The sequence below is a fragment of the Penaeus monodon genome, chromosome 41, assembly GCF_015228065.2.
Source record: "Penaeus monodon isolate SGIC_2016 chromosome 41, NSTDA_Pmon_1, whole genome shotgun sequence".
NCBI classification, from domain to species: Eukaryota; Metazoa; Arthropoda; class Malacostraca; order Decapoda; family Penaeidae; genus Penaeus; species Penaeus monodon.
This window is the reverse complement of record NC_051426.1, coordinates 11,967,689-11,986,044: the sequence shown is the minus strand read 5'-3', so window position 1 is coordinate 11,986,044 and position 18,356 is coordinate 11,967,689. Positions and strand designations below refer to the sequence as shown.

The 18,356-nt window shown below is 42.3% G+C and overlaps 1 protein-coding gene across 6 annotated transcripts in view; it reads right to left on the bottom strand.

The window, feature by feature from the left end:
• LOC119598199 (alpha-(1,3)-fucosyltransferase C-like) overlaps positions 1-18,356 on the bottom strand; it is a 58,238-nt gene that overhangs the window by 3,016 nt on the left and 36,866 nt on the right. The window lies entirely within an intron of this gene.

The window sequence follows — 18,356 nt, the reverse complement described above, 5'->3', positions numbered from 1 at the left end:
TGTTTTTTGTGCCACACATGTTGGTATCAGGGGGAATGAACGAGCTGATCAGAAGGGCCCAAAGGGGCAGCTGCTGCTCAGCCTTGTGATGCTCGTTTTCCCTCTCCCAAAACACACCGACCTGAAACCCAGCATACGGAGTTGTCTTCGCAAAAAAATGGAAGGAACAATGGGGGCATACCTCCAGAACAAACTGCGAGAGATTAGAGATGACCTTGGGCAGTTGGCACTAGCATCCACCCAAACCGAAAAGTGGAAGTTGTATTAACAAGACTAAGAATCGGTCCACACAAGACTGACTCATGGGCCGATAATGCTAAAGTGAAGCACTTTGTGAAGGATGCCAAAAGCCATTAACGATCGCACATGTAGTGGAAAGATGTGCAACATTCTCAGACCAAAGACGTATGTACTTGTCTCCCCCATATACACTGAAAAATGTATTGGGGGGGGATTGTGACATAGAGGGTCTTATTAGTTTCCTTAGGAGACAAATATTTTAAATAAATTTAATTATGCATAATTTTTTATGAAATTTATTTTATATACTTAAAGCATAATATTTATGCTTTGATTTTTTTTTTTTTTTTTTTTATTGTTATTTGTAAAATATTTATAGATAGATTTTTAATGTTTTAAATATTTTAATATTTCTATTTAACAAGGTATTCGCCGCTAATGACCTTAGCTGTTGACGCGGCAGATAATTTTGAATAATCAATCAATCATTACTTCCTTAAACAACTTTGAGGTGAAATTACCACCCTGGTCTGATTGAACAATATGAGGGAGTCCAAAGTGATTGAAGAACTGCAGTAAACCAGGTCCCTAGCAGTAATGCACTTCAGTGGTATGGCTTCTGGATAACGAGTTTAGTTTTAGGCAGAGGCCCTACACAATCAATGATGACTTTAGCAAATGGCTCATCAACAATAGGTATAGGTTCCAGTGGCACATGGGACAGTGTTTGATTGGGCTTGCCTACTAATTGACATACATGGCAGGTATGGCAAAATTGGGCAACATCTGAGGAAATACCAGGACAATTTTTTTCACGCCTAGAAGCCCACCGATGTTATCATGAGCCAAAGTCAGCAAATTATGTCAATAGCATTTAGAAACTACAATTTGGTTCAATTCACTCTAAGGCTCATTAGCAGGCACATCAAAGGCTGGTATTTCCTCATTAGAACGTCATTTTTTAACATAGTAACACACGGATTCGTTTTGGCACTCGGATTCGGATAAGGCCCTGGCAGGCAATGACTGATCTAACTGGCCCTCTAAACAGGTACCTGCAGCTTCTACCTCTGTTTCATTTATGTTTCTGTCAATTATGGGCTTTTCTATTGCATCCTTATCATTTTCCCCCTTCAAAAACAAATTATTCAAATTAAAAATTTTAAAATTTTCCCCCTTTTCATGTTTCAAAGCTTGCTATGAAAAAGGGCTCACAATGGAAACATACTACGGCACTTGCCACCCATCTCTCCTACCGGATCTTTTCGTAAAGTAGCATCATCTACAATCAGATCAGGTACAACCAGCCTTTCAGCTATATCATTATCAAGGAGGGCTATCACTCCTTCCATTGGCAACTGGTCTAGATAAAAAAAAAAAAAATCTGTTCGAAGATATACTTTACACAGTGGAACACCTGCTGTTCCACCAAATCCCCACACTACAACAGCTCCTGGTAAAACCTTTCCCTACAGGTAAGCCTTTTTTTTAAAAAATGCTGGGGGAAGCAAAGTATCTCACTATACTCACATATTGTAGGGCTATCTTCAATACACCCCCCTAATGGAAGCCGCCTTGCCGCGGGTGGGGGGGCTTGAGGCCCAAATGTCTGGTGACCCGGGCCCAAGGGCTACCCATACTGGGGGGTCACCAGTGAGGGTAAAACCAAAAGGGCTTCCTGAAACCCCAAAGGCCAAAATGAAGGGGATGGTGCACCCACCCCGGGTTCTTCCATCTTGGACCAGGGAGAACTCTCCCCCCGTTGTTTGCCATGCGGGGCATCCCGATTACCAGGAGCGGAGTCCTGGGGTTGAGCGTCTGCCACTGTACCCTGCAGCTAGCACACACCCCTTTTGTCCTTTTTATTCGGGTTAGACGGGTGGCTTGATAAAGGCCCCGTTAAAGTCAATGGGGCTGGTCAAATATGGCTGGGGTAAAGCAGGTACTTTTAGTCGTAGCGTAGGCCCCCGCACTGCCATCAGTATGTAATAGTGGCAGTGTATATTTCCTCTTAAACCCCTGTGGCTTTTGGGGGAGATTTGGGCCCAACTATACTTGCCCTCGTTGGACTCCAGGGCGGGTGGGGGGTGAAAAAATAAAGAATTCAAATTTGTGTGAGTCTACAAATTTCAAAGACTAGCTCTTCCCTGACGACCACGCAACCCCCTGACCATTCCCCTGGAACATCACTATTGTCACTTTGGAACCTTTCCAGCTTAAAGGGGGAAAAGAAGGGGAATCGTAATGGTTCCCGGGCCCCCAAACCGGTAAGAAGGGGAAAAGTCCTCCTCAATCCCAAGGAATCTTACCTGGAAAAATAAAAAAAACATTTCATAAGTAGTACCTATAGTGAAGACCATTAAAGGGTTTCAATCAGGGATCTTGATTTTTTCAAAGTACCGAAAATTGTAAAAAGTATGTCAACGTGATCCTCGCATCACCCCCACAGCGAGATGGTGCCAATAGTTGAGGTTTCTCCCCAACAAGTACCGTCTCGTGCGATATGCGAATTCCGGGGGCTAAGTTTCATTTTTCTCCCACAAAACCCTAAATCAGGAAAGGGGAAATTTTGTCTTTTCCCGGGGGAACCTATAGGTATTTGAGGAAAACTGTTAGAGGAACTAGGGATTATCATGAGTGGCAGTAAAACTTTTTTAAGAAGAAAGTTGACGGTTTGGAAAAACTCACCAGCTCTCCTTCTAACTTTTAATACTTTGGTCCCCCAAATCATTTAATTTTGCATGGTACCACCTCAAGGTAAAGCCTATTGCCCAACCCTATGGGGGTGCTTCCACTCCCAGGGTTATGGGCAGGGAGCCAACTCTTGCTTTTTTTAAGGAAAATGGACAACCAAGAATATGTGTAAGTGGGGTACGACAGGTCATAAAGGATGACACTGTCCAGGCCCAATATGCTTTTTACCACTGCAATGAAGCCATAAAAGCTTCTTCAAAGCATTAAAAGTTAAAAATTTAGAAAATTTTGATAAAAAGGGGAAAAGGGAAAGTTATTTTCCAGAGAAAAGCGACATCCCCGGTTCGTTTCACACCCGGGGAAACCCTTTTACTTGGGTCGGCTCATCCTCCTTTCCCCACCAACCTTGCCCTCCAATGCTTCTTAAAAACCAACACTCTGCCACTTCTTTTAAACCTCAGTCCCCAATTGCTGAAACTACCTCTAGTGAATTCCACCAGAAAGGGGAGTAGGAGTGGGGGGGTCTATTGGGGAAACCCCTCCCCCCAAAGTAAGGTTTTTGGAGCCATCAGGTGGGGCTCCGGGGGGGCCTCAGGGGGACAGCCCCACTGCTACCATACCCCACGGGGGCCTCCGCTGCTGGGCAGAATGACCCTGAAGCAAAGGCTGGGTTTTTCCCCTTTTCCCCCAGGCAAAGGATCCTAGTCTGTTCAAAACTCGTTTCAAGAGGGAGCTTTGGGCCGCAGTAAGGGCTCCGGGGTCCCCAACGGTGACGCTCCAGCTCCCACCACATCTACAGGGGCCTCTGCTGCTAGGCAAATGCCCCTAAAAGCAAAGACTCGGGGCCGTTCTTTGCCCAGCAAAAAAAACCCGGGCCGTAAAAAGAACCTGTGGAAACTATTTCCAGGGGTAAAAACCCCCTAAAAAGACTCCCCCAAGATCCTGGGGGGGAAGCCAAAAGGGTGTAGGGAACCTTGACCACGGGTGCTGCCAAACCCCTTTAAAAAAAAATATTTAAAAGAACGGGTCCCCTAATCCAATAAACATGGGGGAATTCATGCAAAAGGGGGAAGAACTGCAACTCTATGCTTCATATAACCCAGTTTGTTATGCCAAAGGGAATTAGACCAGGAAAATCACCGATTTCCTGAAGGATTCCAAATTAAAGGGCCCATTATGGGCTTTTGACATGGACCTTATGGGGGGTAGCATAATGGTAGTCGGTTTTTCCTTTTCCCCAGGCCTCCACCTGCAGACAACACTGCAGTAAAGGGCTGTGGAATAGGTTTTACACAACCTTCACTGTTGCATATATCTCCCCTTCCTGCACAAAATCTCAACTAAATGATTTGGAAATCTACTTGGGCAGTTGCCACATCCATTTCTACTCTTGGGGATTTCAATGTGGGGCATACCTCAGGGGGACACTTTGTGCAACCCTCGAGGAAGGCCTTGGATCCTTGCTCCAAAAGTCATGCATTTTTTTTAAACAGTGCCTCCCACACATTTCCCCAAATTCAAACTGGGACATTCTCCATTAGCCCTTTCAATTGTCTCACCTGATTCCAGATAATTTCACTTGGCGGGTTTTTGGAAACTTAATGGAAGCGAGCATTTTCCAAAACTTTTGGAGGGGGTGAATGGTTTCCACCGGGAGGCAAGATGGCGACTTGAACATGGGGACTGGAATCTTTCCAGATCAACTGCATATTGCTGGATCTGTAAATGTTTTCTGGGGTTTAAAGATGCGTTAATCACTTCACATCACAATTCACTTTGACAGAAGCATCCATTCTCAAAAGGGGGGCATTCCCGTCGACCTCCAGTACCATGGTGGTCTGATAAATCCCCCAAAAAGCTGTCAGAGCAAAAAAAGCTCCTTTAAGGCAGTTGAAACGAGCCCCGTGATGAAACCTTGATCCTTAAAAAAAGACCCACCCAAAGGCCGGGCGAGTGAAAAGGAGGCCAGAGGGACTCAGGGGAGACATATGTCCCCCTTTTATTAACTCTGGGACCCCCTTAGCAGGGTATGGGGCAAGGTGCATAAAAACGCTGGAAAAGCCCACTGGGCACCACCTACTTTTAAGATTATGGATAATCTCACAGTAAAAAAGATGTTGGGAAGACTAGCTGAATTCTGGGAGAGATCTCCTCTGGAGCTCTTTTACTGCCCGATTCTCCACTCTTCGGGCTGAAAAGAACGACACCCGTTCGTTCTTCGTAGGCTGCAGCAGAAATTCATACAACTTGCCATTTTTGCGCAAGGAAAAATGGGCTCTGCTTTGCAGCTCTGCCGAAGCGCCCCAGGAATACGATATTCCATACAAATGATATTTACTTACCAAAAGTCCCCGAAGTTCTTGTTGACCCATTTAAAAGGATATATAGGGAGGGGACAGTGCCATCCACTGGAAAGAGTCATAATCATTCCCGTCCCTAAACCCGGCAAAGGTGCTTCCACCCAGGAAAAATTTCGACCAAATTTTTCACCACTGCATCTGCAAACTGATGGAGAAAATGGTAAACTTTAGGTTACATGGCTGCAGAAAAGGAAAACGGCTGACTCCATATCAATATGGGTTTAGAAGATTGAGTTCGCCACAGATCCTTTTTGGATGGAAAAGCTATCAGAATTCCTTCGCACAGGACCACATGTTTTGCTCTTTTTTGACCTTGAAAGGCTTATGATACTACTTGAAACATGGCATACCAAGAAGTTGTATGACATTGGTTTAAGAGGAGCTTTTCCAAACCTTTATACAAACTTTCCCTTGCTAACAGGAAATTTAAATTTTGGGGGGGAAACAGTTTCTTAAACCCGGAAGACCACTGGAAGGGGCCCACAAGGGGGTGTCTTAAATGTGACCCTGTTTTCCATTTCTATAAAAGAAAATTTTAAGGGTTTTCCCAAATTCTGTCTCATGTAATCGTAGGGATACTTTACACTGTACTGCTCAGGGGGAAGCTTCAGGGTGTGCAAAGGCCATGCAGGGTTTCAATAAATCAGGTTTAATAAATCAGGGGGTTTTACAGTGGACAACATATCATGGGTTCAAATTTTTTCCCCGAAACCATCTATGCTTTCCCAAACGAGGAAAATTCCCTCCTTCCCCCTATTTAGGGGCAAACCCCTGCAATTTGTCCCAAAGGTGAATACTTGGGTTTTAATTTTTTTACTCAAGGGTTACATGGGGGCCTCACATAAACATTTTTAAAGTAAAAGGGTACAAACCTTAGTATTTTCGGGTTCTTTCACATCTATCTTGGGGTGCAGACCGCACAACGCTTTTATTGGGGTTTACCGGCGCTTTTTCGTAGTAAGCTTGATTTGGATGTAAGTTATTCATCTGCAACTCCCCCGTTTTTACGGGTGTTAGACTCGGTTCAAATGACTCCAAATCTTCGGGGGGTTTCAGGTCTTCAAATAGGGTCCCCGTATCTGAAGTGGGAACCACCCCTTTCATTACACCGAGAATACATGAACCTATTTCTCACGAGACACAAAGGGTTCCGATCTCCTACATCCGATTGGTTTTCAACCCCCTTGAAGATGTCGATCCTATGGGAGTAATGAAATCAGTGGAAGACTTTAAATTTAAATCTCTCTAAGGTTCTGGGTGTTGGAAATTCCCCAATTTCCCCTTTGGACTAAACTCGAGCTGGGTTTGTTGGAATTGGGAAAAGGGGGGAATCCGAACAGAAATCAGAGAAAATTTCTTTAGCCTTTCAAATACCGGGGGTCAATCAAATTTTACGTGGTTCGAATCTAAAATGGGGGGGTTTTTGCAGCATGACAAAGGAAGACTGCATCGGCAGTCTTTCTCTAGCACCTCGTCTTCACTGCAGAGTTTTCATGCCATCCTTACACAGTTAAGATGACTAAGATCTTTTCGAACCTTCGTTTGATTTTGTGACTCTCGATGCCTTGCAAGCAATCAAAGTTTAAATCATCACTCCATAGTGAGGGAGGTTCAAAATAGGCTTCCTGATGTCAACCTAAAAAGATAACTCTATTTGGGTGGGGCACATGTTTGGGATCAGTGGGAAAGGCGACTGTCAGAAGGCCAAGGCAGCTGCCGCTCAGCCTTTGTGCTCGTTTTCCCCTCCCCACCCCCCACCTGAAACCCAGCTCAAATTTCTTCGTGATAAAAAGGAGGGAACAATGGAGGGATACCTCCCGAAACAAAATGCGGAAAATTAAGATACCTTGGCAGTTTGGCGACTAGCATATCCCAACCGAAAAGTGGGAAATTTTTTAACAAGAAAAAATAAACGGCACACAACTGACTCTGGCCAATGATGGCTAAAAATTAAGCACTTTTTAAAGGGTGCCAAGAGCCATTAAAGATCGCACATTTGGGAAAAATTTGGGGACATTCTCAGACCAAGACTTATGTACTTTTGTCTCCCCCATATCACTGAAAATGTTTGGGGGGGGAAATTTTGACATAGAGGGTCTTATTTAAAATCCTTAGGGAGACTAAAATTAAAAAAAAAAAAGATCACATAAGTTTTTTTGCAATAATTTTATCACTTAGAGCATAAAATTTATGCTTTGATTTTTTAATCTATTTATTGTTATTTGTAAAATTTTTTTGTAGATTTTTAGAGTTTTAAAAAAATTTAAATATTTCTAGTTTCAAGGCATTCGCCGCTAATGCCTTTCGTTTACGTGGGGATAATTTTAAATAACAAACAATCTTTAGATAAAACAGTACCAAGAACCGGTAAGGGGAAGAACAAATCCTGATGTTTCACACAGCCTTGGTCAGAAACTCGAAATACATCATCAGCTGGAACAACCACACTATTAGCAAAAAATGTAGCATTTAACTTAGGGCACTGAGTACGATAATGGCCCTGTTTCTTCCTATAAACAAAATGAGGCTTTCCTGTACCAAATCATTACTGCCATGACAAACCCCAAAATCTTGCCAAAACCATGAAAAAAGTTTGGTTTTTAGATTCAAATTTGATACAAAGGATATTCTTGTGTGACTACTTCTCTTGAGAGCACATTACAACATTATTACTAAGTTAATCTTTCCATTTTAGCACGGCTGGGCAAAGCTGAGGGAAATTTGGGTTTTTAAAATTTTTTTTAATAAAACTATAATTTTCCTAAAAAGCAGCCTGTCAAAAGTTGTAGCTTTCCCTTTTCCAAAATACATACGTACACGGGTTACTCTCCAATTCTTTCGGTGCAACAACTCTAATAAATCCTCATTTTTTCTCCCCTTGCTGAAAGCCTCTATTTCTTAATTTACTGATTTTTACCATATTTTTATAAGACTATTGGTACCCTTAACCGATCTCGAAATATGAATTCTGCAGGCAACTATTAAAATTTCGAATGGGCTCTACCCACAGCATAAATTACCCCTTTTGTGAAAAGGTTTTAAGACACGTTTGTAATCTCCCCTTTTCCAAATAGGACGTTTTTTCCAATAAAAGGGCCCCTATTGAAAAGGCCTTTAAGGCTTTATGCAATCTGCACAAATTGGGTTAAAAAAAAAAATCTTCGGAATCTTTTCCACAAAAGCTGGAGCCAAAATTTGTCACTTCAGCAAATTTAAACTTGTCATCAAACACCCCAAGCTACTTTCTTTTCCACTTATCCCTAAGAAAACCATGGGGTATAATATATATATATATAATAATATATTAATATATATATATATTATATATATATTATATACATAACATATACACTGGATTGTTGTGTGTGTGTGTGTGTGTGGGGTGTGGTGTGTGTGTGTGTGTGTGTGGGTTTTGGTGTGTGTGGTGTGGTGTGTTGTGTGATATTATATATATATAATATATAATATATATATATATAATATATAATATATATATATATAATATATATATTATATATTAAAATATTTTTATATATATATATATATTTAAAATATATATATAATATATATATATATATAATATTATAATATTATTATTATATATATATATAAAATATATATATTATATATATATTATTATTGTATTATATAAATATATATAATTATTATATATATATATTATATATATTATACACCACACACACACACACACAACCACAACCCCACCACACACACACCCACCCACCACACAACACACACACACACACACACCCACTCCAGTTAATGTATAGTTATATATATAAATATATATTATAATATTTTAAATATATATATATATATATATATATATCCCACTGGATTTCTTAGGGATAAGCTGGATAAGAAAGCTAGCTTGGGGTAGTTTGATGACAAGTTTAAAAACTTGCTGAAGTGACGAATTTGGCTCCAGCGTTTGTGGAAAATGATTCCGAAGATTTTTTTTTTTTTAATCCAATTTGTGCAGATTGCATAAAGCCTTAAATGGCCTCTTCAATAGTGGCCTTTATTGGTACAAACCGTCCTAGTTGGGAAAGGCAGATCTACAAACGTGTCTCTAACCAGTTCACAGAAAGGTAATTATGCTGTGGTGTAGAGACCATTCTGAAATCTTAATAGTTGCCTGCAGAATTCTATAGTTCCGAGATACGGTTAAGGGTACCAATCAGTCTTATATAAAATATGCCAAATCAAAAATTAAAGAATAGGGGTTTTCAGCAAGGGGAGTAATAATTATGGGGATTATTAGATTGTTGCACCGAACGAACTTGGAGAGTACACCCCCTGATGTACGTATGTATATTCTGGAGAAGGAAGCTACAACTTTTGACAGAGCTGCTATTTTAGCAGAAAAATTTAAATCTTATTAATAAAAAAAAAAAGCCAATTCCTCCTTCTCCATGCCCTCGCTCAAATGGTAAGATTCACTTGTATAAAGTTGTAATGTCCTCTCAGCAACGTTGCCACCAAGATATCCATTGTATCAAATGGAATCTAAACCAAAACCAAAACTTTATGTTCATGGTTCTGCAGAGTTTGGATTGTCATGGCAGTAATGATTCTGGTACAGGTAAGCCTCTAGTTTGTTATTATAGGAAGAAACAGGGCCATTATCGTACTCAGTGCCCTAAGTTAAAATGCAATTTGTTGCAATAGTTGGTTTTCCGCTGTGTGTATTTCAGTTTCTGCCCAAGGCGTGTGAACATCAGGATTTTGTTCTTCCCTTCCCGGTTCTCTGGTACTGTGTCTGTATCTGAAGATTGATTGATTATTTAAAAATATCTGCCACTCAACGCAAAGGCATTAGCCGAACCCTTGTTAACTAGAATATTTAAATTTTAAAAACTCTAAAAATCTTCAAAAAAATATCTTACAAAAAATAAATAATTAAAAATAAAACTAAAATTATCTCAAAGTGCATAAAATTATTGCAAAAAATTTATGCTGATCATTTTTTTTTTTAATATTATTCCCCCAAGGATATTAATAAGACCCTCTATGCCCCACAATCTTCCCCCAATACTTTTTTTCAGTTATATGGGGAGACAAGTACAAAAGTCTCTGGTCTGAGAATTTGCACTCTTTCCACTACATGGGGGCGTCGTAATGGCTCTTGGCACCCTTTCAAAAGTGCTTCATTTTTAGCCATCTTTGGGCCCCATGAGTCTCTTGTGTCCCGATTTTTATTCTTGTTAATACAATTTCCCCTTTTTTGGGTTTGGGGATGGATCTATCCCCCAACTCCCAAGGTCTCTCTAAGTCTGCAGTTTGTTTCGGGGTATGCCCCCATTTTTTCCCCCTTTATCACGAAGACAACTTCGATGGGGGTTTTTCGGGTCGGTGTGTGGGAAGGAAAACGAGCATCAAAAGGCGAGGGGCGCTGCCTTGGGCCTTCTGATCATCGCTCTTCCCACTGTCCCCAAACATGTGCTGCCACCCAACATAGATTTATCTTTTTACGTGTTGACTCAGTGCAAGCCTATTTTGAACCTCCCCCTACTGGTTTATGTTTTTAAACTCTTGATTGCTTGAAAGGGCACACAGAGTCAATATACCAACAGAAGGGTTCGAAAGATCTCTAGCCCATCTAACTGCTGTAAGGATGGCATTAATTTCTGCATTGAAGATGAGGCTGCAGAAAAGACTGCCAGATGCATCTTCCCTTCTGCCCTGCTGCAAAACCCACGCCATTTTCAGTTTTCGACCATCTTAAAAATTGCTCTGACCCCCGGTATTAGAAATGTGCTGAAGAAATTTTCTCTGACTTTCTTCGGTCCTCCCCTTTTCCCCAATTTCCAACTTAAAATCCGCTCCTTGATTTCCAAGGGGGAAAGGGGGGAAATTCCAACACCCGAACCTTAGAGAGATTTAAATTAGATCTTCCACTAGATTCCTCATTATCCTACCATAGGACGCTACTTCAAGGGGTTAAAAACCAAATTGGATGTAAAATCCTGGAATTTTTTGTATCTCGTTATAAACGGGTTCATGTATTCTGGGTGTAATAAAAGGGGTGTTCTCCACTCTCAGCATACGGGGCTCCATGTGAAACCTAAGCCCCAGTACAGATTCTGAAGCTTCTTTTGAACCTCTAACATCCGTAGAACAGTGGGAGTTGCAGAAAATACTTCCATCCATACAATTTTACTACAAAAAACGCTGGGTAAAGCCATAGAAGCGTTGTGGGGTCTGCACCCAAGATAGATGTGAAAGAACCCCCAAAAATACAAGTGCTTTTGTCCTTTATTTTAAACTTTTTTGATGTGAGGCCCCATGAAAGTTTTGGTAAAAAATTAAACCCAAGTACTTCCCTCTTAAAATTTGCAGGGGGTTTGCCCCTAAATGGGGGGGAAAGGAGGGGAATTTTCCTCGTTTGGGAAAATGCAACCATGGTTTTCCGGGGGAAAAATTTGAACCCTGATATTTTGCCCCCTTAAAACCTGTTTTTATTACAACCTGTTTAAATTGCAACCTGCATGTTCCTTGCACATCTGTAACTTCCCCCCTGACATAAGTGTAAAGTCATCCACATACAGTTTACATGAGACGAATTTGGGAACAACCTTTACATTTTCATTTATAGCAATGGCAAACAGGTCCACTTAAAGACACCCCTTGGGGGACCCCTTCCAGCTGGTCTTCCAGGTTAGAGAAACTGTTTCCCCCCCAAACCAAAAATTTCCTGTTAGAAGGGAGCTTTGTATAAGGTAGGTAATGCTCCTCTTAAACAATGTCTAAAATTTTTGAGTATGCCTGCTTCCAAGTAGTATCATAACCCTTTTCCAATCAAGAAGACTGAAACTTGATGTCGCTGTGCAAAGGGAAATTCTGTATAGCAGTTTCCCATCCATAAAAGTGCATCTGTGGTCGAACTAAATCTTCTAAACCCAATTGATATGGAGTCACACTTTTTCCCTTTTTCTAGCAGCCTTCAACCTAAATTTACCTTTTTTCTCCATCAGCTTGCGATGCCTGGTGAAAAATTTGGTCTGTAATTTCCGGGTGGGGAAAAGCCCCTTTGCCAGGTTTAGGGACGGGAATGATTATAACTCTTTCCTGTGGATGCACTGTCCCCTCCTATTATCCTATTAAATAGGCCCAACAAGAACTTCTGGGGCTCTCGGGAAAGTAGATATCATTTAGTAGGGAATATCTCACTTCCGGGGGCAGCCCCTTACGGCAGAGCTGCAAACAAGCCCCTCTCCTTGCGAAAAAATGGCAAGTTTATTAAAATTCTGCTGCAGCCCCTACTGAAGAACGACACTGGGTGCCCTTTTCCTGTTCACCCCGAAGAGTGGAGAATCGGGCATAAAAAGATGCTCCAAGGGGTTCTCTGCCTAAATTCAGCTACTCTTCCCAAACATCTTTTTTTCGGGATATTTCCCATCAATTTTCAAAGTAGGTGGTGACATGAGTGCTCTTTCCACGATCTTATCACCTTGTCCCATCCCCATGCTAAGGGGGTCCCAATTTAATAAGGGGACTACTGTCTCCTGACGTCCGTCGGGCCCTCCTTTACACTCGCCTGGCCTTGGCTCGGGTCTTTTTGTAATGGATCGGGTTTACATCACTGGGGCGTCGTTTCAACTCCCTTTAATGGAGCTTTTCTTCTCGACAGCTTTTTGGGGGTTTCATCAACCCACCAGGGTACTGGAGGCGAGGGAAATGCCCACTTTTGAGAATGATGTTTCTGCTACAAAGGATTCGGGTGTGAAGTGATTAACCATCTTGACACACTAAAATCATTCACAGATCCATGCATACTGCGTTGATCGGGAAAAGATTCCAGTCCCATGTTAAAGTCGCCTCTCTGCATCCATTGGCTGAAACCTTTCACCTCCCCCAAAAGTATTGAAAATGCTCGCTTCCATGAAATTTTCCCATAACCTGCCAAGTAAAATTCATCTGTAAATCAGGTAGAAAATTGACGGGTCTATATGGGAAGTCCCAGTTTAATTTTGGGAAAATGTGTGGGGTGTCACTGTTCAAAAAAACTGCATGTACTTTTAGGAGAAAGGACTCCAAGGCCCTTCCTCGGGGGTTGCACAAAGTGTCTCCCCTGAGGTGATGCCGACCATTAAATCTCCCAAGAGTAAAATGGATGGTCAACTCCCCAAAATTTTCCCAAAAATCATTTATGTTGAGTTTATTTGCAGAAGGTAGATATAAAACATGAAAGGGTTTGTCAAGCCTTTCTCACAGCCTTCACCTGCATGTTGTCTGCGGGTGGTGGCCTGGAAAAATACCTAGTCCTTTTACTGCTACTCCTCCAAAAAGGTCCATTGTCAAAAGCCCCAAAATGGCCTTAAATTTGGAATCCCTCAGGGAAATGGGATATTTTCCCCGGGTCTAATCTCTGTAGCAACACAAACTGGTTATTAAAAGCTATCAGATGTTGCGTTTTTCCCCATTTTGCATAAATTTCCCCTGAATTTCCCTTTGGATTAGGGTATCCATTTTTTAAACTTTTTTTTTTCAAAAGGTGTTTGGCAGCACCTGGGGTCAAGGCTTGCCCTACACCTTTAGGCTGCCCTTTTCCAGGATTTTTGGGAGAGTCTTTTGATGGGGTTTTTACCCGGGGAACTAGTTTCCACGGGCTTCCTTTTGACAGGCTCGGTTTCTTTGCCTGGGCAAAAAACGGACCTGATTCTTTGCTTCAGGGGCATTCTGCCTACAGCAAGGCCCCCGTGATGTGGGGGGCACTGGAGCTTCACCGTTGAGACCCCCCGGCCCTTACTGACGGCTCCAAAGACCCATCTTGAAACGAGTCTTTTTTAACAACTCAGGATTCCCTTTCCTGGGGAAAAACAAACCCGAGCCTTTTTCTTCAGGGTCATTCTGCCTAGCAGCGGAGGCCCCTGTGGTATGGTACGCTGGGGCTTCCCCATTGAGGGGCCCCTGGGCCTCCCTGATGGCCCAAGACCTTCTTTGGGGGGAGGGGTCTCCTCAAAGACCCCTCACCCTCTCCATTTTTGGTGGAATTCCTAAGGGATTTCAGCAAATTTGGGGGCTGGGTTTAAAAAATGGGAGAGTGTGTGGGGTAAAAAGCATTGGAGGGCAAGTGTTTTTGGGAAGGAGGATAGCCAGAACCGAAGTAAAGGTTTTTCCTGGCTGTGCAAACAGCACATGGGGGATGCGCTTGCCCCTGGGAAAAATAACTTTCTCCTTGCTCCTTATTTCAAACTTCTTTCTCAAAATTTTTTAAATTTTTTCACTGCTTTGGAACTTCATGGCTTCATTTCAGTGGGAACAATTTGGACCCCGGGGTTGTCATCTCCTTGATACCTGTCTACCCCACTTTACACATATTCTTGTTGTCCATTTTCCCTTAAAAAAGCAAGAGTTGGCTCCATCCCTAACCTGGGAGTGGAAGCACCGAAGGTTGGGCACATATGGCTTTACCTTGAGGGGGGACCATGCCAAATTAACTGTTCTGGAAGGACCAACGTATTAAAATTAGAAGGAGTGGTGTAGATTCTTCCAAAAAGAACTTTTTTCTTAAACGTTTTACTGACTACATATAAACCTCTATTCCTCTAACATTTTCCTCAGAAAACCCCCATCGGGGCTCGGGAAAAGCTTCCCTTACACTGATTTAGGTTTTGTGAGGAGAAAAATGAAAAATTTTGCCCCCGGAATGTCGCATATCGCACGCAGACGGTCATCTCGTCTGGGGACGAAACCTCAAACTTTGGCTACCATCTCGCTGTGGGATGATGCGAGATCACGTTTTACTACTTTTCAATTTTTCGATGTATTCGAAATTAAGATCCAGATTGTAACCTTAATTGGGCTTCACTACTAGGTATTACTATATGAAATGTTTTTTTTATTTACCAGGGAAAATCTCCTATGGGTTAGGGGGGGCTTTTCCCCTTCTTACCTGGTTTGGGGGCCCGGGAAACCCTTAGATTCCCTTTTTGCCCTTTTGGGAAACTGGGAATTCCAAAATGACAAAAGTGAGTTCCAGAGGGGAAAGGTCAGGGGTTCGTAGGTCGCGGGGAGATAGATCTTTGTAAATTTGTAGTACTCACACAATTTGAATTCTTCTTTCCTCACCCCTCCCCCCGCCTGAGTCCAACGAGGGCAAGCTAAGTTGGGCTCAAAAACTCCCCAAAAGCCCCAAGGGGGAATGAGGAAAAATACCTGCCACTATTACAGTACTGATGGCAGTTGCGGGGCCTTGCGCTACCGACAAAATACCCCTTGACCCTACCATATTTTTACCACCGATTACTTGCCGGCCCTTATCAAGCCCCCTCTAACCAGAATAAAAGGGCCAAAGGGTTGTTGCTACTGCAGGGGACATGGGCAGTACGCTCACCTCCAGGGCTCCTTCCCTTAATACGGGGGTCCACGATGGCAAACACACGGGAAGTTCTCCCTGGCCAAGATGGAATAAACCGGGGGGTGCACCCTCCCCTCCATTGGGCCCTTTGGGGTACCAGGAACCATTTTGTTCATCCCTCACTGGGGACCCCTCCCCGTATGGGTACCCTCTGGTCCGGGTCACCAGATCATTGGACTCAGCCCCCCACCGCGGCAAGGGGGCTTTCCCTTTGGGGATGTATTTGAAGATAGCCCTACAAATCATGTGAGTAAAGAGAGAGATACATCTGCTGCCCCCAGCATTTTAAAAGAAAAGTGCTCTACCTTAGGGATAATTTATACCAGTGGCATGTTGAGTGTGGGATTTTTTGGGGGAACAGCAGGTGTTTTTCCCCTGTGTAAAGTAACTTCAACGATTTTTTTTTTTTTTTTATCTAACCATTTTCCAATGGGAAAGGGGTGGGTAGCCCCCTTGATAAAGATATGCTGAAAAGGGTGGTTTTACCCGTCTGATTGTAGATGATGCTACTTTACGAAAAGATCCGGTAGGAGAGAGGGGTGGCAAGTGCCGTAGTATGTTTCCATTGTGAGCCATTACTCATAGTCAAGCTAGAAGCATGAAAGGGGAAGATTTAAGAGATTTGAATTTGAATAATTTGTTTTTGAAGGGGAAAATGGAAGGGTGCTAAAAACCCATAATTGCGAAACATAAAAAAACAAATGAAGCTGCGGTACCTTTTAAGGGCCTTTTTCATCATTCCTGCCAGGGCTTACCAATCCAGTGCCAAACGAATCCCTGTGTTTACTATGTTAAAAAAGACGTTCTAATGAGGAAATACCAGCCTTTGATGTGCCTGCTAATGAGCCTTAGAGTGAATTGAACCAAATTGTAGTTTCTAAATGCTATTGACATAATTTTTCTGACTTTGCTCAGATAACATCGGGGGGCTTCAGGCATGAAAAAAAAATTGGGTTGGTATTTTCCCCAAAGTTGCCCAATTTTTCCATACCTGCCTGTTGCAATTTAGGCAAACCCAACAAAACTGCCCATGTGCCACTGAACCTATACCTATTTTTGATGACCCCTTTGCTAAAGTCATCATTGATTGTGTAGGGCCCCTGCCTAAAACTAAAATCGTTATCCAGAACCCTACCCTGAAGTGCTTACTGCTAGGGACCTGGTTTACTGCAGTTCTTCAATCCTTTGGGCTCCCCCATATTGTTCAATCAGACCAGGGGGGTAAATTTTACCTAAAAAATTGTTTAAGGAAGTAATGATTGATTGATTTTCAAATTATCTGCCCCGTCAACGCTAAAGGGCATTGCGGCGAATACCTTGTTAAATAAAAAATTAAAATATTTAAAAAATTAAAAAACTACTATAAATATCTTATAAATAACAAAAAAAAAAAAAAAAAAAAAATCAAAGCATAAATTTTGCTTTAAGTATAAAAATTTGCATAAACATTATGCATAATTAAAAATTTTTTTAAAAAATTAGTCTCCCAAGGAAACAATAGACCCTCTATGTCACAATCCTCCCCCCAATCATTTTTCCCGTGTATATGGGGGGAAAAAGTAATACGTCTTTGGTCTGAAATGTTGCCATCTTTCCACTACATGTGCGATCGTTAATGGCTTTTGGGTCCTTCACAAAATGCTTCACTTTTAGCCATCACGGCCCTGATCGTCTTGTGGGGGATTCTTAGTCTTTTAATACAACTCCCCCTTTTCGGTTTGGGGGGTGCTAGTCGCCCAATGCCAAGGTCATCCCCTAATCTCTCGCAGTTTGTTTTTTTGGGGGGGATCCCCATTGTTCCTTTCCTTTATTGGAAACAACCCGTATGCTGGGTTTTTAGGTCGGTGTGTGGGGGAGGGAAAAAGAGCATCACAAAGGGTGGCAGCAGCTGCCTTGGCCTTCTGATCAGCTCGTTATTCCCACTGAACCCCAGTGCTGGCACCCAACACAGAGTTATCTTTTTTTCGTGTTGAAACCCTGCAAGCCAAACTTGAACCCCCCTCATACTGGTGTGATGAGTTTAAAACCCTTTATTGCTTCAAAACCTACGAATCCCAAAATTCACAAAAAGAATGGTTCTAAACTCGAGTCATCTTAAATGCTCAAGGATGGCTGTAAATCTGCAGTAAAGATCGAGGCTGCTACGAAAGACTGCCCGATGCATCTTTCCCTTTCTCACTGCTGCAAAGCCCACACCTTTTCAGTTTCGAACACTGTTATATTCCTCGTCCCTTGTACTTAGAAATAGCTGAAGAAAACTCTCTCTGACTTCTCTTCAGATCCTCCCCCCTTCCCCCTTCCGACCAAATCCACTCACTTGATTAGCCAAGGGGGGGAAATTGGGGGAAATTTCCAACAGCCAGAAAACCCTTGTAGACTCAAATTAAGATCTTCCACAAAAATTCCTCATTCTCCTACCATAGGATCGGGTATCCTCAAGGGGGTTGAAAACCAACTGGATGTAGGGGACCCGAAACCTTTGTAGTCTCGTGTAGAAAACAGGTTCATGTATCCCGGTGTAAGAAAAAGGGGGGTTCTCCCCTCTCAGCATACGGATTCCACAGGTGAAGCCTGAAGCCCCAGTACAGATTCTGAGGCTTCATTATGAAATGGTCCAAAATCCAGAACATGGGGTTGCAGAAAAATACCCCTCACGCCATAATCAAACTTACGCGAAT